This window comes from Pelophylax lessonae, assembly GCF_965119305.1.
Source record: "Pelophylax lessonae genome assembly, chromosome: 7".
NCBI classification, from domain to species: Eukaryota; Metazoa; Chordata; class Amphibia; order Anura; family Ranidae; genus Pelophylax; species Pelophylax lessonae.
The window spans coordinates 8,267,919-8,295,878 of NC_138774.1; positions in this window are offsets into that span (position 1 = coordinate 8,267,919).

Below are 27,960 nucleotides of genomic sequence, written 5' to 3' on the forward strand. Positions count from 1 at the left end.
GGGGCAAAATTGAATTTTTACAGGCTATACTCTCTACAATTCAAATGTGTGAATGGGGTATGGCCAATAGATGGCGCCGACTAAAAAAAGAATGCCCCTCAGCTCCATCTAGTGATCAGTATTGGTATTTTTTTGAATGTCAGAAAAAACAGCGCTACCAGGAATGTGCATAATCATAAATCAATGGTAAAATTATCAAATAATTAATTATAATAAAGTGCACTTGTAGTAAAAAATGTAAACAGTTCATACATATAAAGGTGCAATAATATCAAAAATTAGTTATAGTGCTAATAGTGCAAAGGTGTTGAATAAAGTGCAGTCCAGAATAGTCCACTCAACATATAAATTTCAATAAGGTGCTGAATAAAAAGTGCTTGAAGTGCTCCACACGGGGGGAAGGTGCTCCAAAAGACCTGTTACGAACCTCAGCGTAAAAAGGAATGAAACCGCCGAATAGCCACCGTAACCGAGTGGCTTATGTTAGCAGGAAACAGTCTCTAGCCACAGATAGTAAATCCCCTCCCAAAAACGAGACAAAGCTCCGAGTTGAGGGTAAAACAGGAACAACATTTATTGGAAGAACACAGAACACTTTTATACAGAATTTGGAACATCCCTCCCCCCAACAACCGCTTTCCCATTGGTCAATTGCACAGTACCTGCAGTTCCCCATAAGGTCCTCTCCAGCCATGCAAATGAGGGCTTGAAAATGATTCAGCAGTGATTGGTCAGATAGCTTGACCAGAAGGACTGCCAGGTGCAAGGAGACAGAAGCCCCCAGGGGGCAATCAATGTACACAATAGCCAGACACAGAACAATGGTTCCCTAACGAGCCCTCAATACACATTACTCTGAGTGTCACTACATCTCTTAGCAGACAGCAGGCAAGTTCATTAGCACACCCGACAATAGGTGAATGGAGAGCCACCTCAGACAGTCCGTCTCCTCATTGAACTTCCTGGAATGACCATATTAGGAGTGGTACTTCCTGTCCAGAGACCTCATACTATACAGGTAAACATCGTCATTTTACAAGGGGGACATTATTCCTGAATGTGACTGTCCCATTTGTAGTAGTCCAAACCATGCAAGGTGTTTGGCTAAAACATAGGGGAATAAAGGGGGCTGTACGGGCCGTGGAACAGCTGAACAAACAGACGAAAGGAGGCAGCAACAATATAATACAAAGTCAGATGGTTCTGTCACAAGACCCTTTTGGGGATCCACTCACCAGACGTCTATGGTAAATAAGCCTCAAATATGCAGTGGTTCCTCCAGCATAATATAACCCTTAGGGATAGATGGGTCAGCAAGTCTCCAACCTTCAAATACAGTCCCCCCTCGGTCAGCACTCAAAAGGAAGGGAATGAGCCAAACATAGTGAAGCCCACAGGATAATTTATTACAGAAACTAGATTAAAACTACTCACATAGGTAGGAAGTATAAAAACATAGGATAACCACATAAACAGCGTAATATGCGTCCACTTCCAGGAATGCTGCCGGCGTGCGTTCCACGGGGTATAGGAAGTGACGTCGTGTGGTTGCCGTCTGCCAGGAAGTGCGTTGACGCGTTTCACCCGCCTACTATGGGCGCTATCAAAGACATTGCTTCTGATTGATTGCTTCTGTGGACAGGCATCTTTTATACAGGTAACAAGCTGTGACTAGGAGCACTCCCTTTAACCACTTGCCGTCTGAGTACGGTAATACTACTGCGGCAAAGTGGTTCGTTATCGTCTGACGACGTAGTATTAACGTCGTCAGACACTCCCCCTTCTGGGCGGCGCTTGCGCGCCGCCGGAGGCTCGCTCCCGCTGTTTTCATTCACAGCGGGAGTCGGGCCAGGGGAGGAGCAGCGGCGATCGCCGCTGCTCTGCCCCGATCGCCGGGGATCTAGTGTGGAGATCCGCCCGCCTGTGTAAACACAAGCGGGCGGATCTCCATAGTGACAGGGAGTGACAGATCGGACTGTTCAGCATAGCTGGACATCCGATCTGTCCATGACTCACTCAGTCCCCTCCCCCCCCACACGTCAGTAAGCACCAGGCATACATTAACCCCTCCCTCTCCAATAAAATTAACCCCTTCCCAGCCAGTGTCATTTTTACAGTAACAGTGCATATATATAGCACTGATTACTGCAGTAATGTCACTGGACAAGTGTCAAAAATGTCAGTCAAGGGTCCGATCTGTCCGCCGCAATGTCGCAGTCCCACAAAAAAAAATCGCAGATCGCCGCCATTACGCGTTAAAAAAAAAAACACCAAAAATGACAGAAATCTTTCCCTTTGTTAGTAAACGTAATAACTTTTGCGCAAACCAATCAAAATACGCTTATTGCGATTTTTTTTTACCAAACATAGGTAGCAGAAAACAAATTGGCCAAAAATTTTTTAAAAAATTGGTTTTTACATCTTTTTTGGGGGGAATTTCATATAAAAAAAATGTTAAAAATATTGTTATTTTTTCAAAATAAACGCTTTTTTTGTTTATAGCGCAAAAAGTAAAAATCGCACAGGTGATCAAATACCACCAAAAGAAAGCTCTGTTTGTGGGAAAAAAAGGACGTAAATTTCGTTTGGGTACGGCGTCGCACGACCGCGCAATTGTCAGTTGAAGTCGCACAGCGCCGAATCGCAAAAAGTGGCCTGGACGGAAGACAGCAAAATCCTCCGGTGGTAAAGTGGTTAAGAGAGTGCTCCTTATCTCAGCTTATTACCTGTATAGAAGACACCTGGGAGTCAGAAATCTTGCTGATTGATAAGGGATCAAATACTTATTTCACTCATTAAAATGCAAATTCAATGTACAGTAAAACCTTGGTTTGAGAGTAACTTGGGTTGAGAGCGCTTTGCAAGACAAGCTAAATTTTCAAATACATTTTGACTTGATATACAAGCGATGTCTTGATATACAAGTAGCCTCAAGTCACAGCTAAGTATAAAAGAGAAGCGCCTCTAAGTGTAGCAATAGGGTTAAATTTAATGAAGGTACAACATTTAGCAACTCACATGGTTGATGATTGGAACAGACACATCTAAGGATGCAGGCATCCGGGGTAAAGCTGTCCACATAGACCGTCCTCCACAACGCTATCTACGTCATCCCTTCCATGCTGCCCCTCGCTTTCAGATCGCTTTACTGCAGGGTGGTCTTCCCAGTCAGGATTACAGACTGGCAGCCGGCGTTGCAGAAGATGGTCTACGTGGACAGCTTTAGCCCGGATGCCTGCATACTTAGATGTGCCTGTTTTATTCATCAACCATGTGAGTTGCTAAAACCTTCATTAAATGGAACCATATTGCTACACTTATGGCGCTTTTCCACTGCATGGAACCGTAACGGTTCGGCACGCTTTTGTGCTTTTCCACTGCTGGTACCGCATGGTATAGGGTCGGAACGGTTCGGTACGGTACGGTATAGGTTTGCTTTTCCACTGCATGGAACCGAATGGTACGGTACGGTACGGCTCTGAAAAAACAGTACCTACTCAATTGTGGTTCCAACAGGTACCAAACTGGTACCATATCCCACAATCCTTTGCATGCAGTCACTACTAGCCACTGATTGGTCAGAGAATCCCACCCATCCCGTTGTTATCCCACCCACTTAACTTTAGTACTACTTTAGTGGAAAAGCAAACCTATACCGTACCGTACCGAACCGTTCCGACACTATACCATGCGGTACCAGCAGTGGAAAAGCAAACCGGGCCAAGCAAGGCCGAGTAGAGCCGAGCCGGTACGAGCCGGTACTTGCAGTGGAAAAGTGCCATTAGAGGCGCTCTCTTCTCTTTGATACTCTGTAGCTCCTGCTGGATTTTGTTTCTAATCCCCTTGTGGAAGCGGCTATTTGTGGATGGACATTTTATGGTTATATAACCTATCACAATGCTATAATCTTTTTATATGGACTATAAACTGAAGAACTTAAGAATAAACGGTTGTGGAACGAATCATCTGAGTTTCCATTATTTCTTATGGGGAAATTTGCTTTGATATAAGAGTGCTTTGGATTACAAGCATGTTTCCGGAACAAATTATGCTCGCAATCCAAGGTTTTACTGTATAACTTTTTTGAAATGTGTTTTTCTGGATATTTCTGTTGTTTTTCTGTCTCTCACTGGTAAAATAAACCGACCATTAAAATTATAGACTGATCATTTCTTTGTCAGTGGGCAAACGTACAAAATAAGCAGGGGGTCAAATACTTTTTTCCCCTCACTGTATGTGCTAAATGGGCAGCAAGAGGTTAAAAAAAATCTCCTGGCACTGTCTTCTGATAACTTTAAACATGAAAAAGAGAGAAATGTTCTCATGCAGCCACTAGATGGCGATCCAAGCCTAGAAATCGGCAAAGTGACTGCAGTCTAATAAAAAGGCTTTCTAAATTCTTTTTTATGAGATGTAATATTAATGTGTTTTCCTTTAGGGCACATTTTTAAATTATATTCAGTGACAGGTACATGAGGGTTTTTTTGTGTTTTTTTTTTTTTTTTTTAATAGTTATTTTTTTGTCTCCCTGAGCAGTTATAAGTTAGCACTGCGGTTCGGTGGTAACGTTTCCAAACTTTGTGTTTGTGTCCTTGTTACAGATTAACATTACACCGGACCAGATTACTGTACGAGCCGACATACAATTGTTTCCTTTTCCAGTCCCGGGCGACGCGCTTCTTCGTCTTCCATGCTTCAGTCTGGCAGAGAAAACAACAAAAAAAATAACGTGAACAAACGCTGCGAGACATTCGCCCGAAATGCGGAATGGTTGTGCTGCTTTGTGCAGATCTGTGTTTCTTCTGACAACTGAGAGTCAGTCATTGTAAATTGGGTGTGACTGTTATTTTAAAGGATCCATCATCAAAATGTGATGTTAGCTAGACAGATTGATAGGCAGGGCTGCTGATAGGGGGAGACCACCAGTCCTCTTGTAGGGGCCCCGAGCACACAGGTGGGGGGCCCACACAGGAAGGGGGATTAGTGATGAATGACATTTACAGAAATCTTCCTCCAGCACCTGAAAGCTGATCTCTCCCCCTCTCCCTGCTGCCAGCTTTTATCTGCTGAGAAAGAGACAGTTGTCCCTCAATAATCCCCCTCCCTGCCTCCTTGTGTGGGCCTCCCAGCCCTGGCTCTAGTGTTAGCTCTGCTCATGAGTTTAAATACACAAATGATATTGCTGCGCCAAGTGAAAAAAATTAAGTAATTGATTAATGCATATATACAGAATAAAATTACCGTATTTTTCGCCGTATAAGACGCACCGGTATATAAGACGCACCCAATTTTAAAGGAGGAAAATCTAGAAAAAAAAAGATTCTGAACCAAATACTGCAGTAAAATATTTTATATCAACAGGTGAGGGTATAGGCATGGCACAGGTGATGGTGTAGGCATGGCACAGGTGATGGTATAGGCATGGCACAGGCATGGCACAGGTGAGGGTATAGGCATGGCACAGGTGAGGGTATAGACATGGCACAGGTGATGGTACAGGCATGGCACAGGTGAGGGTATAGGCATGGCACAGGTGAGGGTATAGGCATGGCACAGGTGAGGGTATAGGCATGGCACAGGTGATGGTACAGGCATGACACAGGTGAGGGTATAGGCATGGCACAGGTGATGGTACAGGCATGGCACAGGTGAGGATATAGGCATGGCACAGGTGAGGGTATAGGCATGGCACAGTTGATGGTTTAGGCATGGCACAGGTGATGTTTTAGGCATGGCACAGGTGATGGTACAGGCATGGCACAGGTGATGGTACAGGCATGGCACAGATCGGCTTCAATCACTTACCTGCTCTCCTGGGCTGCCTGCGAGACGTCCATGGCGCTGCTCCTCTCCTCTCGTCCTCTTCTTCTGACGGCGGCGGGATTCCGGGAACCGTCCACGGCGCTGCTCCTCTCGTCCTCTTCTGTCTTCTTTGACGGCGGCTCTCTTGGTGTTCCGATCGGTCCGGCGGGAAGGAGATCGGGCGGTGACGGTGCGTGACTGACGCATGCACCGGCATCGCCCCCATTGCGACGTCAGCAGGCAAAATGTGTATTTGTCGTATAAGACGTACCAACTCCCCCCCCCCCCCAGTTTTGGGGAAGAAAAAGTGCGTCTTATACGGCGAAAAATACGGTATATATATATACTAATGTAAGAGCAAATCAATGCTAATACCAAGTGCAATAAAGTGCAAGGCTATTAGAAAGTCCCAGTGCTAGCTAGTGCTAGCGATGGCGGCTACAGAGATTGCTCGGCAGATGAAACCAATCATTGAGGCTCCACCCCGCTGACGAAGTCATCTGACGTAACGCGTACGGGGGGAGGAGCCTACTCGTAGCACATCGGTCCTTGGGAGGTTCTGTCATCAAGTTTTTTCTGCTGTTTCAAGCCCGCACTGCTGAAGTATTGGGGAATGTAAGTGTACTTCTACCTTTTGATTTAAAATAAAGCTTTAAAAACAGAGAGCACTAGATTCCCTCTCCCCTTTATTTCTTGCTGAGTTCCTGTCGCACTCGGAGGGCAGCTGAAGTGGAAGGAGAGGAGATAACAGGCTGTTGGTCCATAGGATCTTTATGCGTGTATGACTCCTTGGAGTCTATCCCTAAGGTGAGCTGCGAATCTGGCACTAGTCACCGGGAGCACCTGAGTGAAGTGTGGAGCACTTTGGCGCCTTAATATTGATTACAGATGAAGATAGAGAGTTTTATTTGATTTGATTGTTTGGCTATTCATTTTCTCACAGAGTTTTTGGGACTTTAATTTACTATTCACTTGGTCACTAGCAGATTTGCTCTTACATTAGTATATATAATTTTATTCTGTATATATGCATTAATCAATTACTTAATTTTTTCACTTGGCACAGCAATATCATTTATGTATTTGTATTCACTGGTGTTTAGGGTATAGCACTGATTCAAAAATCACGATGATAAAAATTAGTAAAATAGTGCGGGAAAAGCTTGACCAAACAGGATAAATGTGCAAATATACAGGAGAGTATTATTCAAAGTGTACAAATAGGTGATAGTACTAAAAATATAAAAATTATTATAAAAATTAAAGTTCGTGATCAAAAAATTGTGCAAAAGCAATAAAGTGCGGGAAACTTCTTTCCAAAGTGTGACAATACGTAATAATCAGTCAATTCATATACTAGAATACATCCATAAATAGGTGAGTGTACCCAGTGAGATAGGTGGGCAGTGACTTACGGTGACCCCCAAGGTGGGTGACTGGTGAGCTGCAAAGTGGCTACTGATGAAAAACCTACTCACCAGATATACCCACCCCACACAGGGGTATAGAGTGGGTATTGTAGATATGCCTCGCTGGTCCTTACTCTGTGTAGTGGTTCCCTTCCTGGGGGAGAATGGTGTGGGGTCCGCGGGGTATCGCAGATATCCTAGCGTGGGGTCCAGTACTAGGGTCTTGTTCCAGTATGTCCGATGCTCCGTGGAGGGATCTAGTATGGCCACTCACAAGTATATGGATGGGAGGGTCATAGGAAGTGGAAAGACTCGATAGTGTGATATCGTAGGGGATATTTTATTCAGCAGTATACAATAAATGAATACTCACATTCAATCAATATGGTTTTCCATATGATTGAATGTGAGTATTCATTTATTGTATACTGCTGAATAAAATATCCCCTACGATATCACACTATCGAGTCTTTCCACTTCCTATGACCCTCCCATCCATATACTTGTGAGTGGCCATACTAGATCCCTCCACGGAGCATCGGACATACTGGAACAAGACCCTAGTACTGGACCCCACGCTAGGATATCTGCGATACCCCGCGGACCCCACACCATTCTCCCCCAGGAAGGGAACCACTACACAGAGTAAGGACCAGCGAGGCATATCTACAATACCCACTCTATACCCCTGTGTGGGGTGGGTATATCTGGTGAGTAGGTTTTTCATCAGTAGCCACTTTGCAGCTCACCAGTCACCCACCTTGGGGGTCACCGTAAGTCACTGCCCACCTATCTCACTGGGTACACTCACCTATTTATGGATGTATTCTAGTATATGAATTGACTGATTATTACGTATTGTCACACTTTGGAAAGAAGTTTCCCGCACTTTATTGCTTTTGCACAATTTTTTGATCACGAACTTTAATTTTTATAATAATTTTTATATTTTTAGTACTATCACCTATTTGTACACTTTGAATAATACTCTCCTGTATATTTGCACATTTATCCTGTTTGGTCAAGCTTTTCCCGCACTATTTTACTAATTTTTATCATCGTGATTTTTGAGTCATTTTATATTATTTATTGATTGATTTATTTAATGTTGTTTATAGATTCACTCTGTTGACTATTTATTTTTATCACTATTGCATATTGTATATATACACATATTTATTTATCTCAGCACATCTTTGCACATTACACCTCGCCACCTGGTGGCTATTCTCCATAGCCTTTTTTATATACAATTCATCCGATGATATATGTTTACATAGGAATATCCACCTAATTACACCTTATAATATAAGCAGCGCCATCACCTCCATTCTTATCTATTTATATAGTCTTTTGGCTATAGTTTAAGTGAGGCTGCAGCTTATTAGTACTTATTTATATCCTTTGATTCCTTAGCGCGGATTCTATTATCTTTTTAGCACTGATTGTTTGCAGCCTTGTGCGTTTATTTATTTACTGCATTTATTTAATTTATTTTATCCATGTATATGGGTTGCGCTGATTATACCACCATTTTTTGCTGCTCCTGAGTTTGTTATCTCTGTAACTTTGTTTCTCTCCCTGCAGTTCTTCCTATACTCCTTGTCCCAGCCTGTATGTTATTTTTCATTTCTCTCCCCCATTGCTCTGTCTTCCTGACACAGTCACAGCTAATCAGTTGCATTCCCATGGGGTGAAGAATTTACTGTTATAGCAGTTTCATAGCTGCCTGTAATCTTGTCCCAGTGCAGTTCAGTGTGCTTTATGTAGCTGGGCTTCCCCCTCCTCTCCCCCAGACTGCTTCCTGACCTATGCAACTTTGCTTCTTCTCCCCTTCACTGTCCGTTCCCTCTGCATCCATGTATCACCTCCTTCTATTTACCCTTTTACTAACTGATCTGGCAGTAGTAAACTCCATTTTTTATCTTGTATCTACAGGTAAGACCAGGGGCGGCCCGTCCATAGGGGGCGCAGGGGCACCGCCCCCCCATCCATGCATCCAGCCCCCTAATCTACACGCAGGGCGCCGGACGCATGGATTCCAATAGGGGATTTTTTTTTTAGAAGCACGTGATTAGAGTCAGAGGCTCTAATAGGCTTCAAAAAAGGTTGGTCTCGGGGCGCAGAGCACTGCGCCCTGAGCCCACCCATTGTGCGACAATAGCGAATAGGCAGACCGTGGGGGGGGGGGGAGGAACGAGCCATCTGCCAACTGACTGACCGACTGACGGGGGGGGACTGACTTATGCGCATTGGTTTGCCGCACCCCCCCCCCAAATTACCGAGCATCAGCTGCCAATGGGTAAGACTATAATAGGACTTACATGTAGATACAGGGACTATCTCCTAATTGAAGAAGCCGGTGATTTCACCAGTGCATGTGCACTGCGCTCTCAATGGATGACACACCACCCATTGAGAGAGCTGTGCTGTGACCATGACTCCCGCATGCATGCTTGTGAGTTTCATCATCACAGTTTGGCCAAATGACTGGAGCCCAAGAACCCAGAGAGAAGACCAGATGAAGATGGAATCCCTCTTAGTAGTGACAGCACACCCCGCTGGAGAGATCTGTTATTTAGGTTAGAAAAATACTGTATAATAAGGGGCTCATTCCCACAGGTACTCTGGCTTTGTGAAGGAGGGGGTTGGGCGGGAGCCGCCTGTCATTCTATGTGGATGCAGTGCCTGTATGAACACAGCTGCAGGCTCTAATTGGACAGGTGTGCAGGTGAGCGGCCCCCAAATGCACACTGTCTGTGTTCGGGCTGTACACCTGCACCCCCCCCCCCCCCCCCCACACCTGTCAGATTAGGACCTGCAGCTGTGTTCATACAGATCCAGGTGGCTCAAGCCACATAAATGAACCCCTGATTCACAGACCACAGCACCCATGTGCATGACTCCCAGCCCCTCCCCCACACATCGAAAATGTATTTATCAACTCAGTTTCATCTTTTGAATTTAGCAGGAATTCTGTGAGTTATGTTGTATTTGTGCCTGCTAATAATGATTTCATTGTATTTTTATTGATATATAGCTTAGGACACCTCATTTATTTATATCTCTAATGGGCTCTATTGGTGGGATCCCTGTGCCGAGTTCCCGGGTCTCTACACCTGCTGTGCCCATTATGAAGGGTTCCCCCCATCCCTGTGCTGAGTTCCCGGGTCTGTATACCGGCTGTGCCCATTATGAGGGGTTCCCACCATCCCTGTGCTGAGTTCCCGGGTCTGTACACCGGCTGTGCCCATTATGAGGGGTTCCCCCCATCCCTGTGCTGAGTTCCCGGGTCTGTATACCGGCTGTGCCCATTATGAGGGGTTCCTACCATCCCTGTGCTGAGTTCCCGGGTCTGTACACCTGCTGTGCCCATTATAAAGGGTTCCCCCCATCCCTGTGCTGAGTTCCCGGGTCTGTATACCGGCTGTGCCCATTATGAGGGGTTCCCACCATCCCTGTGCTGAGTTCCCGGGTCTGTACCCCCGCTGTGCCCATTATGAGGGGTTACCCCCATCCCTGTGCTGAGTTCCCGGGTCTGTACCCCCGCTGTGCCCATTATGAGGGGTTCCCCCCATCCCTGTGCTGAGTTCCCGGATCTGTACCCCCGCTGTGCCCATTATGAGGGGTTCCCACCATCCCTGTGCTGAGTTCCCAGGTCTGTACCCATGCTGTGTCCATTATAAAGGGGTTCCCACCCTCCCTGTGCTGAGTTCCCGGATCTGTACCCCCGCTGTGCCCATTATGAGGGGTTCCCACCATCCCTGTGCTGAGTTCCTGGGTCTGTACACCTGCTGTGCCCATTATGAGGGGTTAATTTTGTTTATTGAAAAATCTTACAAACAACAACTTATATACAATAAAACCATAATAAATAAATTAATAAATAACATATTTACAAAATAATTAAATATAACTATACAAAACCAAAAACCAAACAAGAACATAATAAATAAACCAAATTGCGCACAGCATAAACCCTACGAGAGAGCCAGACTAAGGAACATCACCGTCACCATGCATGTAGCCTTTTATCAAAAATATATTTTATCTGAAAATCTAGGGGAGTGAAGCAAGGACAGAAAGAAAAGCCGCACACCCCGAGATCAACAGGCAGCAGCTACAGAGTCCTGATATTCCTCCACGCCTTTATCCAGGCCTCCTGCTGCCACCTGTCTTTCTCAAGACCCCGAATCTTCCCAACCTCACCCAGAATGTTCTGCACCACCACCTCAACAGGGAGGATTTTACTCCGTAAGGATACCTGGCACCGTGCACTCCACGTGAAATAACGGACTACTACACTAACTAAAAAAAGTGTTTCCAAATCATAATCCCGGCGAGTCTGGAATGCCCCATACACCCACTCTGCATAACTCATATGGGGGAGGAAGGGTACACTCAGAGCCCTCCCTACCCTCTTGTACACCTCTATATTAAAAGGGCACTGAAGCAAAAAATGATCCATGGACTCCACCGCACCTCCACACTCTACTCTCGGGCAGCCACGATCACTCACAGAGAGAAACTTCAGGTTGCCCTTCACATATAGTTTTCCATGGAAAGCGAGCCAAGCCTGATCCCTAAACTTCATTGGGATTCTCTCCAAATTAATCAAACGCAAACCCTCCCCCAAAACTAGGCTTGGGCAATCCCTTAAGGCCAGTGGTTCGCAAAAAACAGAGCTCATGATCCGCTTCTCAAGAAGTTTCCTTGGAAGAGATCTGATCTCCCCTGCCGTTACTTGCCACTGCCGAAGTATTTTCAAACACGGGGCAACATAAGTCGGGAGCTTATCATGCTTGACCCTCAGGCTTTTCACTGGCCCACCATTTTCCCAGTTTCGCAGAAAGGGCCTAAACCAGGACTGGAAAATACCAACCCACCCAGGCGGTCTCTCTGCCAACATGTTACCAAGGTTGTACTTTACAAACATCAGAGAGAAAAAGACTACAGGGTTGATCATTCCTAGACCACCCTCCCGCCTAGGAAGATAAGTCACACTCCTTTTGACAAGGTTTATTCTGTTTCCCCATAACAGCTGGAAGAAACAACTATAGATCCTGGTATAGAGAGACACTGGCAAAATGCAGACAAAACTGACATACAGAAAAATTGGAATCAGGTAACCTTTGATCAGATCAACCTTTTCCCTTAAGGAAAACCGCCAACTTTTCCAGCTCGCCACCTTGGCATTGGCATTCTCCAGCCTGCTCACCCAATTTGCATGACCATAGTCACCTGGGCCAAATTCAATGCCTAGAACTCTAATTTTTTGTTGGGGCTCCGGGAAGTCATCCGGGAGAACAAAGCTCTCACCTTCCACACCCATCCAGAAAGCTTCACACTTGTCCTGGTTGACCTTTGAACCTGATGCTTCCGCATACTGCCTTGTCACTGAGACCACCTCCTGCGCTTCCCCAGTCCCAGAGACAAAAACAGAAACGTCATCAGCATAAGCCACAACCTTCAAAGGAGGCTCACCAGCGATGCCCAAAGGTACCCCACACAATGGTCCACTCTCTAGCCTTCTAATGAAGGGGTCGATTGCAAACGCATATAGCAGAGGACTCAAAGGACACCCCTGACGCACACCTGAGCCAACCACAAAGGGCTGCCCAACCCAACCATTAACCAGAGGAAAGCTTTCAGCCCCTTTGTACAAAATCTTGAGCCAATCAATGAAACCCCCCTCCAGGCCATACTTGCCAAGAAGGAGCCATAGGTACTCATGATTAACCCTATCAAAGGCCTTAGCCTGATCCAATGTCAGCAGATATTTACCCCAACCAGCAGCCCTACAACGCTCCAAGGCCTCCCGGACAGCTAACACAGCTGAGAAAGTGCTTCTACCCTGGATTGCGCAGTGCTGGTGATGGGATAACAAATCGCCTGCCACTGATGATAATCGCCAGAAAAAAATCTTTGCCAGTATCTTTCTATCGACATTAAGAAGGCTAATGGGGCGCCAATTCTCAATCATCGAAGGATCTTTGCCCTTTGACAGAAGAACCACTGCAGATTGCCTCATGGAAGGAGGGAGAGAACCCTCATGCAAACAGCCATTAAAAACCTCCGCAAGGTGTGAAGCCAGGATCGTCTTAAAACATTTATAAAATTCGGCTGTCAAACCATCTGGCCCTGGCGTTTTCCTGATGGCTAGTTTATCAATAGCCTGGATCACCTCATCTGCAGTGATTTCCTCTGTCAAATTCATCAAAGGAACAATATTTTCCAGACCTGGTGTAGAGTCCAAAAAACTCAACATCCCTGTCCGATCAAGGTTCTTTCCTCCCAGGAGATCAGCATAGTATGACCTGACGACCTCCAGGATCCCTGACCTAGACTTTGTCAGAGAGCCCGTACTGTCCTTCAGGCCATTGACCGTCTTAACTGCTACGCTCTGTTTACAATTCTGGTAAGGGTCAGGCGAATGGTATTTCCCATAGTCCCTTTCCTGAACCAAAGAGGCGTGCCGGTCATATTGATATCTCCTCAGGAGGAGCTTCACCTCAGAGATCGCCCCAGAATCTCCTCCATTCGAAACAAGGCGGTCCAGTTTCCTCCGCAAACGCTGGTAGGTGATATACTTATCTTGCTGTCTCTTTCTCCCTATGGCCTTGAAAAGCCTAACAGTCCGCTGTTTTATAAGCTCCCACCATTCTGACTTACTGTTGCAAAAGTCTAGGATAGTTACCTGTGCCTGAAAAAATTCCTCAAAGGATTGTCTTACTTCCTCGTCATCCAGGAGGGCTGAATTCAATCTCCAGATACCCCTCCCCCTAGGTGGCACGCCTGAGGCATTCAGAGTCACAGAAAGAATACAGTGATCGGAAAACTCCACTGCCCGACACACAGGTGCCGAAAAAGAAGAGTCCTCCTTTAAAAAAAACCTATCTATCCTACTCTGACTATTACCTCGCTGAAAAGTGAACCCCGTGCTGTCTGGGCAGCGCTTAATGTGCGCATCTACCAGACCTGCTTCCCTAACCATTGCATTCAGGAAAAGGCTGTCATAGCCCAGCTTATCTCTGAAACCTCTCCTGTCTTTAGGCCTAGTAATGGTGTTGAAGTCACCTCCAAAGATAACCTGCTGAGCCGTAAAAAGAAAAGGCTTTATCTTTGTAAAGAGGCATTTCCTGTCCCATTTTGTCTGGGGACCATAGATGTTAATCAGGCGCAGGTCCTGCCCCCTCACAGAGACATCCAAAATCATGCATCTCCCAATCTCTACCTCAATTACCCGTCGGCACGTTACCATACCGGAAAAAAGGACCGCAACCCCGCTGTAAGGCTCGGCCGCAAGAGACCAAAAGGAGGGACCACGCTTCCACTCCTTCTTTGCCAGATGTATATCAGCTAGATTACTGAGATGGGTCTCTTGCAAAAACAAAATGTCAGCATCAAACTCGCTGAGCAAAAATAAGGCCATATGACGAGCACTCACTGATTTTAAGCTGGCAACATTAATGGTTGCCACTTTTAACGGAGTGGGAACTGCCATTAGGATAATTGAGGCAGCCGTTTCTTAGCCTGACTACTCTCTCTCCCTGGAGAACCAGTGCGCTTCAGTGCACCCTGGGACTCATCATCCATGGAAGATTCTGTACTCAACGAGTCCCATTCATCCTCATCATCTGACAAGACCTCAAACTTATTTGTCAAAGGCAAAACCTTAGGACTTTGGGCAACTGAACACCTTTTTTTTTTTCTTTTGCCCTTCTTCCTTTTCTCCTCCAACCATTCCACATCATCCTTGGACAAACTACAAATTACAGTTTCCCCACTCTTACCTTCCGCTTCACCCCCACTCTCCCTTACCTTATCTGCCACCAGGCCAGCCTCTTCACCATTTTCCCCACTCCTCTGCATCCCCTGGTCCCCAATAGAAGCCCTGAAATGTTGAGGGGGTGGGACTGGCACTGCACTTGATGCCCCTGCATCAGCACCTCTTGCGGCCTCTGCAATTTTGGAGGACATAGACACAGAAGGATTGGACACATTCTCGGTAACTGATACATGCAAACGCACAGACTGGGGCGCCACAGATTTGGAAGACACTGACACACTGGGAATTGGCTCAGACTGGGGCACCACAGACTGGGAAGACACAGGCACACTAGGCAAACGCACAGACGGGGGCACCACAGACTGGGAAGACACAGGCACATTAGGCAAACGCACAGACTGGGAAGACACAGGCACACTAGGCAAATGCACAGACTGGGAAGACACAGGCACACTGGGCATTGGCACAGACTCAGAGGGAATCGCAGGCACCCTAGCTGCTGAGCTCTGAGCATCCTCCATGTCCAGGCGGAAGAACTCTCTCATGAGTTCGGGCTGGTTATGCATTGCCTCAGGACACTGGCTATAAGGATGCCCAACCGCATTGCACAAATTGCACCTTATAATGTTGCAATCTTTTGCCAAATGTCCTAAATCCTGACACAGAGAGCATTTCATTACTGGACAGGAGGATGCAAAGTGCCCTTTATCCCCACATTTATTACACAGCTTTGGCTGGCCTGGATAGAATATGGTCAGCCTGTCCCTCCCCAGGAAAGCTGAGGATGGCAGATGCTGGATGACATTATCAATAACCCTCAGTTTTAGCTGCACAGACCATCCCCCCGTCCATATTCCTCGATCATCCATAATTTTGTGTAAGGGGCTCAGGATGTCTCCATATCTCCTCAGCCATACAGATAAATCCCCTTGTGGAATGGACTCATTGCGCACAAGAATCGTCACCATTTTAATGAGTGGCTGACGTGACACAACTTTGGGGATGAGCCCTCTCCAGTCTGGCCGGCTCCTACACACATGCTCATATTTCTCCCAAAATATGTCCAAAGACTCCGGACGGATAAAGGACAAATCATACTCATAGGAGCCGGTCGGACTGATCAGGGCGAAGATATCTTCGGGTCTAAACCCCATCTGCAAAATCTTATCCACCACAGCTCTCCTATATGGGGGAATACCTTCGCCTTCCCATCTGAGCTGAACCACATTCCTCCTTTTAAATAGTGAGGAAGATAAACCATTTCCATGCTCCCCCCTACCAGATCCTGTAGCAGCACCAGCATAAGTTTTCCTCCCAGACATACCACCAGTAATTACAGCATTGTCTTTAGACACAGCCACACCTGATGACAAGGAGCCTGAAACATCCCTTGCAGTCTTTGGAGCAGCAGAGACAACACCCACCCCCTCCCCCTGCTCTGAGCACTCAGCTGCTTTCCTGGGTTCAATCACAGTTGTGTCTACTGCAGAATCCAAAACAGTTGTAGCACTACTGCTACCAGCACCTCCTCCACCATTCTCAGGAACAGCCACTGTATCAGGTCCAGGCAAAGCCTCTGCATTGTCCATGGTGCTTTTCTTTGCAGACTCTTCAACCAGAAGCTTAATGTTATTTTCAGTTTTCCCACCAATTATATTTAAAGTTTTTTCAGCAGGTGCATCAGGTTGCACTGCATGCTGCACAATGTCTATGGGTGTGGGCTGACAGCCCATAGCACTACAACCCTCAGCAAGCACATTGTCATCATTAAAGTTCACATCACCACTTTGCACACACACTGTACCTGCTTGCTGCGTTGTTACCTCTGCTGTATGATGGCTGATGGCGGGATCAAACTTCCTCCTGGTTTTTTTAGACTTTATGGTGAATCTTCCTTTCTCCACAGGTCTCTCTTTCATAGGGCGAGGAACGGTATCCATCTCCTCATCTGAGGAAACCGCAGAAAAATGAAACTTTCTTCCATCCAGAGGGGTTTCCAGCTCAGCGATGAACTCCAGCATCCCAGTACCCCCCTCAACCTCCTGCTCAGATGTTCCACATTGCTGCTGCAGAGGGAGGGAGACAGAGGCCTCCACCATTGGGGGCTCAGCAGATGTCTGAGGTGTTAAAGAACTGGGCTCATCCTCCGTGCCCACTTTCTCACTCTCTGCTGACTCTGTCGGTACCTGAAACTCCTCACTGACTGGGTCACTCTCCATGCTGGAAACGACTCCTCTCCTCATACGGCTGAAACGCTCCTCATTCCTGTATTTCTCCTTAAATGCTCCGCTACTTTCCTTCAGAGAGCTCACCAACTCTTTCTGCTTCTTCAAAGCTTGCTCCAAGTCCTTCAATTCAGGCCTCAGAGCCGGTCTCTTCTTGCTGTAGAGTTTGGCACAAAACAGCTTTTTCTTTTTAAATTCAGCTTTTAAAGATGCCAATTTCTCCTCCTCTTTCTCAATCCGTGTCAGCTTGTCCACAATCCTCCGTCTAAAGGTAGACAGGGATTCACCCCTCCTTGGGCCAAGCTCCATGTCTTCCATAGACTGAGGCCTAGTCTCAGGCCTATCCAGGGGGCCCCCGCCGGGGTCCTCCCCAGGATCCAGCATCCCTCCTGGGGCAGAGAAGCAACTCTAGCCCCTGGCTTCTGGAAGCACACCAGCTAAGGAACCAGCAACCTCACACCTCGCTGTCAGGGAGTGGAATGGCAGTTTCCCACCATCCCTGTGCTGAGTTCCTGGGTCTGTACACCTGCTGTGCCCATTATGAGGGGTTCCCACCATCCCTGTGCTGAGTTCCTGGGTCTGTACACATGCTGTGCCCATTATGAGGGGTTAATTTTGTTTATTGGAAATTCTTACAAACAATCAACTTATATACAATAAAACCATAATAAATAAATTATAAATAACATATTTACAAAATAATTGAATATAACTATACAAAACAAGAACATAATAAATAAACCAAATTGCACACAGCATAAACCCTACGAGAGAGCCGGACTAAGAAACTTCACCATGCATGGAACCTTTAATCAGAAATTATATTTTAGGACTGATTTTCAGCTGATAACATTATTGGTTGCCACTTTTAACAGATAATTGAGGCAGCCGTTTCTTAGCCTGACTACTCTCTCCCCCTGGAGAACCAGTGCGCTTCAATGCACTCTGCGACTCATCATCCATAGAAGACGCTATACTCAACAAGTCCCATTCATCGTCCTCATCTGACAGGACCCCAAACTTATTTGTCAAAGGCAAAACCTCAGGACTGTGAGTAGCTGAACACTTTTTTTTCCTTCTTTTGCCCTTCTTTCTTTTCTCCTCCAACCATTCCACATCCCCCTTGGACAAATTGGAAATAACAGTTTCCCCACTCTTACCCTCCCCTTCACCCCCACTCTCCCTTACCTTATCTGCCACCAGGCCAGCCTCTTCACCATTCTCCCCACTCCTCTGCTCCCCATGGTCCCTAATAGAAGCCCTGCAATGTCTAGGGGAAGGGACTGGCACTGCACTTGATGCCCCTGCCTCAGCACCTCTTGCCGCCTCTGCAATTTTGGAAGACATAGACACAGAAGGATTGGACACATTCTTAGTAACCGATACCTTACATACAGACTGGGAAGACACTGACACACTGGGGATCGGCACAGACTGGGGCACCACAGACTGAGAAGACACTGACACACTGGGCATTGGCACAGACTGGGGCACCACAGACTGGGAAGACACTGACACACTGGGTATTGGTACAGTCTCGGAGGGAATCGCAGGCACCCTAGCTGCTGAGCTCTGAGCATCCTCCATGTCCAGGCGGAAGAACTCTCTCATGAGCTCAGGCTGGTTGTGCATTGCCTCAGGACACTGGCTATAAGGATGCCCAACCGAATTGCACAAGTTGCACCTTATAATATTGCAATCTTTTGCCAAATGCCCTAAATCCTGACACAGAGAGCATTTCATTACTGGACAGGAGGATGCAAAGTGCCCTTTATCCCCACACTTATTGCACAGCTTTGGCTGGCCTGGATAGAATATGGTCAGTCTGTCCCTCCCCAGGAAAGCTGAGGATGGCAGATGCTGGATGACATTATCCATGACTCTTAGTTTTAGCTGCACAGACCATCCCCCCGTCCATATTCCTCGATCATCCATAATTTTGTGTAAGGGGCTCAGGATGTCTCCATATCTCCTCAGCCATACAGATAAATCCCCTTGTGGAATGGACTCATTGCGCACAAGAATTGTCACTATTTTAATAAGTGGCTGACGTGACACAACTTTGGGGATGAGCCCTTTCCAGTCCGGCAGGCTCCTACACACATGTTCATATTTCTCCCAAAATATGTCCAAAGACTCCGGACGGACAAAGGACAAATCATACTCATAGGAGCCGGTCGGACTGATCAGGGCAAAGATATCTGCAGGTTTAAAGCCCATCTGCAGAATCTTATCCACCACAGCTCTCCTATATGGCGGAATACCTTCGCCTTCCCATCGGAGCTGTACCACATTCCTCCTTTTAAATAATGAGGAAGATAAAACATTTCCATGCTCCTTCCCTGCTTGCACCCCCCTCCCAAACCCTTCAGCAGCACCAGCATAGGTTTTCCTCCCAGACATACCACCAGCAATTGCAGCATTGTCTTTGGACACAGACACACCTGATGACAAGGAGCCTGAATCAACCCTTGCAGTCTTTGGAGCAGCAGAGACAAGACCCACCCCCTCCCCCTTCTCTGAGCACTCAGCTGCTTTCCTGGGTTCAATCACAGCCTTGTCTACTGCAGACTCCAAAACAGTTGTAGCACTACTGCTCCCAGCAACTCCTCCACCATGCTCAGGAACAGCCACTGTATTTGGTCCAGGCAAAGCCTCTGCAATGTCCGAGGTGCTCCTCTCTGCAGACTCTTCAACCAGAAGCTTAATGTTATTTTCAGTTTTCTCACCACTTGCATTTAAAAGTGGAATTTTTTCAGCAGGTGTATCAGGTTGCACTGCATGCTGCACTTTGTTTATGGGTGTGGGCTGACAGCCCATAGCACTACAACCCTCAGCAAGCACATTGTCATTAATAAAGTTCACATCACCACTTTGCACACACACTGTACCTGCTTGCTGTGTTACCTCTGCAGTGTCATGGCTGATGGTGGGATCAAACTCCCTCCTGGTTGTTGCAGGCTTAATGGTGAATCTTCCTCTCTCCACAGGTCTCTCTTTCATAGGGCGAGGAACGGTATCCATCTCCTCATCTGGGGAATCTGCAGAAAAATGGAACTTTCTTCCATCCAGAGGGGATTCCAGCTCAGCGACGAACTCCAACATGCCAGTACCCCCCTCAACCTCCTGCTCAGATGTTCCACATTGCTGCTGCAGAGGGAGGGAGACAGAGGCCTCCGCCATTGGGGGCTCAGCAGATGCCTGAGGTGTTGAAGAGCTGGGCTCATCCTCCGGGCCCACTTTCTCACTCTCTGCTGACTCTGTCGGTACCTGAATCTCTTCACTGACTGGGTCACTCTCCATGCTGGAAACGGCTCCTCTCCTCATACGGCTAAAACGTTCCTCATTCCTGTATTTCTCCTGAAGTGCTTCACAGCTTTCCTTCAGAGAGCTCACCAACTCTTTCTGCTTCCTCAAAGCTTGCTCCAAGTCCTTCAATTCAGGCCTCAGAGCCGGTCTCTTCTTGCTGTACAGTTTGGCACAATACAACTTTTTCTTTTTAAATTCTACTTTCAAAGTTGCCAATTTCTCCTCCTCTTTCTCAATCCGCCTCAGCTTTTCAACAGTCCTTCGCCTAAAGGTAGGCAGGGATTCACCCCTCCTTGGGCCGAGCTCCATGTCTTCCTTAGACTGAGGCCTAGTCTCAGGCCTATCCAGGGGGCCCCCGCCGGGGTCCTCCCCAGGATCCAGCATCCCTCCTGGGGCAGAGAAGCAACTCTAGCCCCTGGCTTCTGGAAGCACACCAGCTAAGGAACCAGCAACCTCACACCTCGCTGTCAGGGAGTGGAATGGCAGTTTCCCACCATCCCTGTGCTGAGTTCCTGGGTCTGTACACCTGCTGTGCCCATTATGAGGGGTTCCCACCATCCCTGTGCTGAGTTCCTGGGTCTGTACACATGCTGTGCCCATTATGAGGGGTTCCCACCATCCCTGTGCTGAGTTCCTGGGTCTGTACACCTGCTGTGCCTGTTATGAGGGGTTCCCACCATCCCTGTGCTGAGTTCCTGGGTCTGTACACTTGCTGTGCCCATTATGAGGGGTTCCCACCATCCCTGTGCTGAGTTCCTGGGTCTGTACACCTGCTGTGCCTGTTATGAGGGGTTCCCACCATCCCTGTGCTGAGTTCCTGGGTCTGTACACCTGCTGTGCCCATTATGAGGGGTTCCCACCATCCATGTGCTGAGTTCCCGGGTCTGTACACCTGCTGTGCCTGTTATGAGGGGTTCCCAACAGAGATGACTTCATATAAGAAAATGAAGAGAGGTTGCAATGCAAACTTGTTCTTTAATCAAAGAAATAAATCCATTACATTGTTAGATTAAATTGCGCTAATCTTGTACACATGTATCAGGAAGCATTTTGCCAATCTTAAGTGCTAAGTATCATTTTACTTAAAGGGTAGTTGATGCTTGGAATAAACTACAAGCAGAGGTAGTGAGACAGTCAACAGTAAATGGCTTCAAACATACTTGGGACAGACCTAGATCTATAATCTATATATAGAGAGGAGAATGTGACTGTGTCTGCGTCTGCTCTGCACAGACATGAACACAGTCTCTGTTTTCCGCCTGCTCAGCGAGGGTCCCCCCACTGAGTCCGTAAGACGGAGGAGCCGGTGTGAAGGGGCCTTACTGTCAAGTATCAGTTATTCAGTTCCCACCCAGTGTCAGTTAGTGTCACCACACTTTCACAGTCCCACTATAAGTCACTGATCATCGTCATTACTAGTATAAAAAAAAATGACAGTATATATACCCTGTATATCAGTATATATATATATTTTTTTTTTTAATTATCATTAATTTATTATGATTTATTATTATTTATTTATAGTATAATTATATATATATACCATCATTTGTAGACACTATGGCTTTCACACAAACTAATCAATATACACCTTTTGGGATTGTGATTATTATTTTATTTTTTTTTACCAAACACATTTAGCAGAATACATTTTGGCCTAATTTTTTATAGAAATTTGATTTCTTTAATTTTTTTTTTTTTGGATATGTTTTATAACAGTGAATTAAAGAAATTAACTATTCTCTTTAACCACTTGCCGCCGGCCACCGCATATGTACTGCAGCAGGCTGGCTTGGCCCATGGAGCACCAGCCGCCACTGCATTGAGGATTGAAGCACGGAAAGTGGCACAGTTTATTTCTACAATATTTCCCGCACTGAGGCTCACATTTTCAGTCTGTGGACTTTACTACTAATAATCGGACTGCGCTGTCTTTATTATCTTTCCTGTGTATTTTTGTGGTTTTATTTGCACTTTGCACAGTTTTTACATTGATATATTTGCACAACTTACCTATGTGGTATTAGTTTTGTTTTGTTTTTTCTGTTTATAACAATGTTATGTCTATTGTAGTGAGAGCAGCTAGAGATATATTTTTTTGGGTTAGCGCCATTTTTGCACATTTACACATTCACATTATGTTCACACTGATCAGACACGAAAATCGTACGACTTCTGATCTGACTTTGCCCTGCGACTTCATTTCCGACTTCCATGTGGCTTCCATGAACGGGATCCGACTTTGATCCAACCATACCAGGTTTTTTGAGTCTGGCATGAATCCTGACGGGGGAACCCCACGCCAAAAAAAAAAAAAATGGCGTGGGGGTGCCCCTACAGGACCATACCAGACCCTTCTCTCTGGTATGGATTTTGGGGGGAACATGTCAAAACTTTTTTAAAAACAGCTTGGCTTGAAAATCCATACCAGACACTTATCCTAGCATGCAGCCCGGCAGGTCAGGAAAGGAGAGGGGGGAGCGAGCACCCCCCCCCCCCCATCCTGGACCATACCAGGCCACATGCCCTCAACATGGCTGGGGTGTGGGTGCTTTGGGGAACCTTGTCCTCCTGTCGATAACCTGGGCGCTGGTTGTGGGGGTCTGTGGGCAGGGGGCTAATCAGGATCTAGAAGCCTCCATTAACAAGGGTTCCCCCAGATCCCGCCCCTCCCCCAAAGTGAATAGGTATCCCTACCCATTCACTCCTAAAAACAAACAGTGTAGTGCAAATAAAAACAAGTGACAGTTTTTGACAAGTCCTTTATTAAAAGTGAAGAATGTCCGATGTTGTAGCACCAACGTGTCTTCTTCCTCAGGTCTTCTTCCTCAGGTTTTCTTCCTCTGGCCTTCTTCCTCCGGTCTTCTTCCTCTGGTCTCCTTCCTCAGGTCTTCTTCCTCTGGCCTTCTTCCTCCGGTCTTCTTCCTCTGGTCTCCTTCCTCAGGTCTTCTTCCTCTGGCCTTCTTCCTCCGGTCTTCTTCCTCTGGTCTCCTTCCTCAGGTCTTCTTCCTCTGGCCTTCTTCCTCCGGTCTTCTTCCTCTGGTCTCCTTCCTCCGGTGATGTGTTCTTCCTCCGGTCTTCTTCCTCCGGTCTTCTTCCTCAGGTCTTCTTCCTCCGGTCTTCTTCCTCCGGTCTTCTTCCTCAGGTCTTCTTCCTCAGGTCTTCTTCCTCTGGTCTCCTTCCTCCGGTGATGTGTTCTTCCTCCGGTCTTCTTCCTCCGGTCTTCTTCCTCAGGTCTTCTTCCTCCGGTCTTCTTCCTCCGGTCTTCTTCCTCAGGTCTTCTTCCTCAGGTCTTCTTCCTCAGGTCTTCTTCCTTTGTGCTTCTTCCTCCGGTGATGTGTTCTTCCTCCAGTCTTCTTTCTCCGGTCTTCTTCCTCCGCTGATGTGTTCTTCCTCCAGTCTTCTTCCTCCAGTCTTCTTCCTCAGGTCTTCTTCCTTTGTGCTTCTTCCTCCGGTGATGTGTTCTTCCTCCAGTCTTCTTTCTCCGGTCTTCTTCCTCCGCTGATGTGTTCTTCCTCCAGTCTTCTTCCTTAGGTCTTCTTCCTCAGTTCTTCTTCCTCAGGTCTTCTTCCTCAGATCTTCTTCCTCAGGTCTTCTTCCTCTGGTGATGTGTTCTTCCTCCGGTCTTCTTCCTCAGGTCTTCTTCCTCAGGTCTTCTTCCTCAGGTCTTCTTCCTCAGGTCTTCTTCCTCAGGTCTTCTTCCTCTGGTGATGTGTTCTTCCTCAGGTCTTCTTCCTCTGGTGATGTGTTCTTCCTCAGGTCTTCTTCCTTTGTGCTTCTTCCTCCGGTGATGTGTTCTTCCTCCAGTCTTCTTTCTCCGGTCTTCTTCCTCCGCTGATGTGTTCTTCCTCTGGTCTTCTTCCTCCTGTCTTCTCCTTCTCCCTCCAGTGATGTGTGCTTTCTCTGGTCTCCTCCACCGCTGCTGTCTGTCTTCTCAGGTCTTCTTCCTCAGGTCTTCTTCCTACAATCTTCTTCCACGGGTCTTCTTCCTCCGGTCTTCTTCCTCCGGAGATGTGTTCTTACCCCTCCAACGCTGCCTCTCGCCGTTGTGTCATCTGCAATGCCTGCCAATTCTTATATAGCCATGGGGCGCAGCCATCCGGCGACATCACCATGAGGCTCCGCCCCTTGCGATATCGCATATAATATTCAAGAATGGTTTCACACATACAGTGCCCAAACAAGGGTAGGGTTGTATTCCAATACATCGAATGTAGGGCTGCTCATTCTTTTTAGTGGGGTGCCCTATGCACAAGAAAAGCGGAAATGAAATCCCTGATTCTTTTCCAAAAACCATGCTGTCCTGAAGGGCCCCATGCAGTTTGGCATTCCACAACACATGCGTTTGCAGATGCATGGGGGTGTCATTAATAATGAAAGATTTTGCACGCGTTCCCAAACACGCAAAGGTCTGAACATTGCCTAAATGTGATCCTTGCGTCAATATTATGAGCCCAATTTACAGCTCTCAGAGGTTGACTTAATGCCCCTCCCCCGCAGGGGAGACTCTCCAGTCATTAAACAGCTTCTCACATTCTATTAGGACAAGCTGCGTTTATTTATCACTTTAGTGAAGATTTTTTATGGGCGCTGTGAGCTAATGGACCCGCATGTTGCAAACTTGATTTTGGTAAATTAAAGTTTTTTTGTTTCTTTTTTTTTTCTATTGACTTGGGGGTTAGGCTGTGAGAGTTATTCATGCAATGTAACTCAATTAATACTAATTGTATAAATCGTACCAACTTACAATACCATCTGCAAAAACTTCACCGATTTAGATGAGGTTGTGTTCATAGCTTATTACCACAGCGTCCCCTCCCCCCATATCCTATATGGTTACAATGTATCTTCATAGGTTATTACCACAGCCCCCCCCCCCATATCCTATATGGTTACAATGTATCTTCATAGGTTATTACCACAGCGTCCCCTCCCCCCATATCCTATATGGTTGCAATGTATCTTCTGTAACAGGAAGTCAGCTAAATCTGGGAATGTAGTCACAGGAAGGAGATACATTTCCACCTGATTTAGAAAGTCCATTAATTAATTTAGGGTGTTGGCTACAGAGCTAGCCAGCAGGAAGTTGAAAGGCCTTCACCTGTTCAGAATGAGGGAGTTAAGGCTCTATAATTTGTTCAGAGAAATTCCTATTGTTTGCTGCCTCCAGAAGCTGTGTCCTGAAGCCATGTGGGCTGGGAGCAGGAGGACAGTCAGCGTGTGCCTCCCGACAGGATGTGTGGGCCTGGGAGAAGACCCCCCGGAGTGATGTGTGCCCGGGATGGTAACCAAGGGTGAATACGTCTCAAAGGTGAGAAGACGAACTGTTGATGTGAAAGAAACAAAAGGACTGTGTTGCCCTGTGAAGCTATTATAAAAGGACTATTGAGTGTCCGCTGTAGGACAAGGAAGTCTGCCCGACGGTAGGTTGGAGACAGACACTTAGGCAGGTTCCAGTTGTGAGAAGGTAGCCGCCCAGAGAGGCAAGGATTTATTTTCTGTTTTATTTTATTTTGGATGTTTTGCTGCATACAGCCTGGTGAAGAAAACACCATTTAATAAACCACACTGTTTGTTTGCAAGCACTTGTCGGCTACCTCTCTGGGAAAACGCACCCCCCAAGGGGTCATCCACACCCGCCACCGAGCTAATCCCTTACATATGGTGGAGGTATGCAGTGGGCAGAAGCGAAGATCCCTGCAAGGAAGTGCAAATGTTTGATGAACTTTGTCTGGTGCATGAGATTGCACAATCTATGTGTGCAGGAGAGAAGATCCTGACAGAAAAAAAAAAAAAAAAAAGTGTTTTAAAGAGACAGGGGTCTCAAAATTTTTTGATGAACTTTGTTGTGTCTGGTGCAAGTGACTGCACAAACTGTGTGCGCAGGAAAAGAGATCCTGCAAGAGAGAGAAAAACTACATGTGTTGAAGAGACAGTGGTCTGAAAATTGTTTGCTGGACTGTGAAAAATTTGTTTGTGGAGTTATTGAAGATGGGGCGGTCCAAACGCCTGAAAAATGCAAAGATAGATGAAATGAGAGACCGGATTCTATGGATGGAGGGGATGTTGCCGTCTGAACCAGCCCCATCCATGCCTAAAGAGAGTCTACTAAAGAGGAAGGTTGTTGTCCCTAGCAACACTGATGAAACTGCTATGGAGACGCAGTGTGCTCAGATGAAAAGTAAACTCAAAATGGAGGAGATGTTGAAACATCTGATTATATCAAATGCAGCTCAACCGCAAGCAAATGCAGCTCAACAGCAGGCAAATGCGGATTTTCAGCAGAGCTTTGCAGCTCAACAAAAGGCTCATCAAGAGAGCATGGCAGGCTGGAAACAGAGACGCCAGCAGCCAATGGAGGCCATCGGTTTGGAGGAAGCCGAGTATGTGTGCAGGGCTGAGTTGGATGCCTTGCAACGGAAAATGGAAGAAAAGGAACAAGCCTTGGAATTGCTTAAAATGGAGCATAGAAACTTGCAGGAAATGAATGAACTACTCAAGTCTCATGTGTTACAGTGGGAAGAATCCACTGCTCTTCTTTTGGTCGAGTTGCAAAAATGTCAAGACACTATAAAGGAGAAAGATACCATCCTCATGGAAAAGGAAATTGAAATTCAGACTTTGCAGAAGCAAAGTATGTGTGACATGTTGGAGTTGCGTAATCAGCTGGAAAAAAGTCTTCAGTGTTTGGAAGTTACAAAAATAGACCTGCAGGAGTCGCAGGAACAGAATGTCGCTCTGAAAACGACATTGTCTCTCAGCGACAACGAGAAAAGTGAAAGAGAGGCTAAATTACTGAGTACTGTGTATGAGCTCACCACTTTGAGCAATGTGGTAGATGAATTACGTGCAGACTGTGAAAGTTGGAAAGGTGAAGCCCAACGTTTCCAGCAGCAGTTAAAGGAGAAAGAAGCCTGTGTGGCAGAATTACAGTCTCATTCCCAGAAACTAGCCAATGAGGTGAAGGCTCTTATGCAGGGAAAAGGAGATTGTGAACATAAGAGGGAAAAAGTAGAGGCACGGCTTCTGGAATCGCAAGTCAAGGTGTCAGAAGGTGACCGATTGTGTGCTAAGCTGTTAGAGAAGGCAAACCGACTGCAGGTTGAGTTGGACAATGTTACAAATCAGCTTTCTCAAGCAGACAGCAAATCTAGAGAAATTGCGGAAGATTTTTCTATCTTGGAATCGCAGCTGAAAGACACGCAGGAACTCTTACAGGAAGAGAGGTGTCAAAGGCTGAGTTTTAGCACAAAGCTCAAACAAATGGAAGATGAGAAAAATGACTTCCTGGAACAATTAAAAGAGGAGGAGGAAGCAAAGAAAAACCTATCAGAGCAAGTCGCAACATTGCAAGCTCAGATAGCAGATATGAAAAAACGCATGGAAGAAAGCGTTGGTTCATTAGAGTGTGTTGAAGATGTGAAAA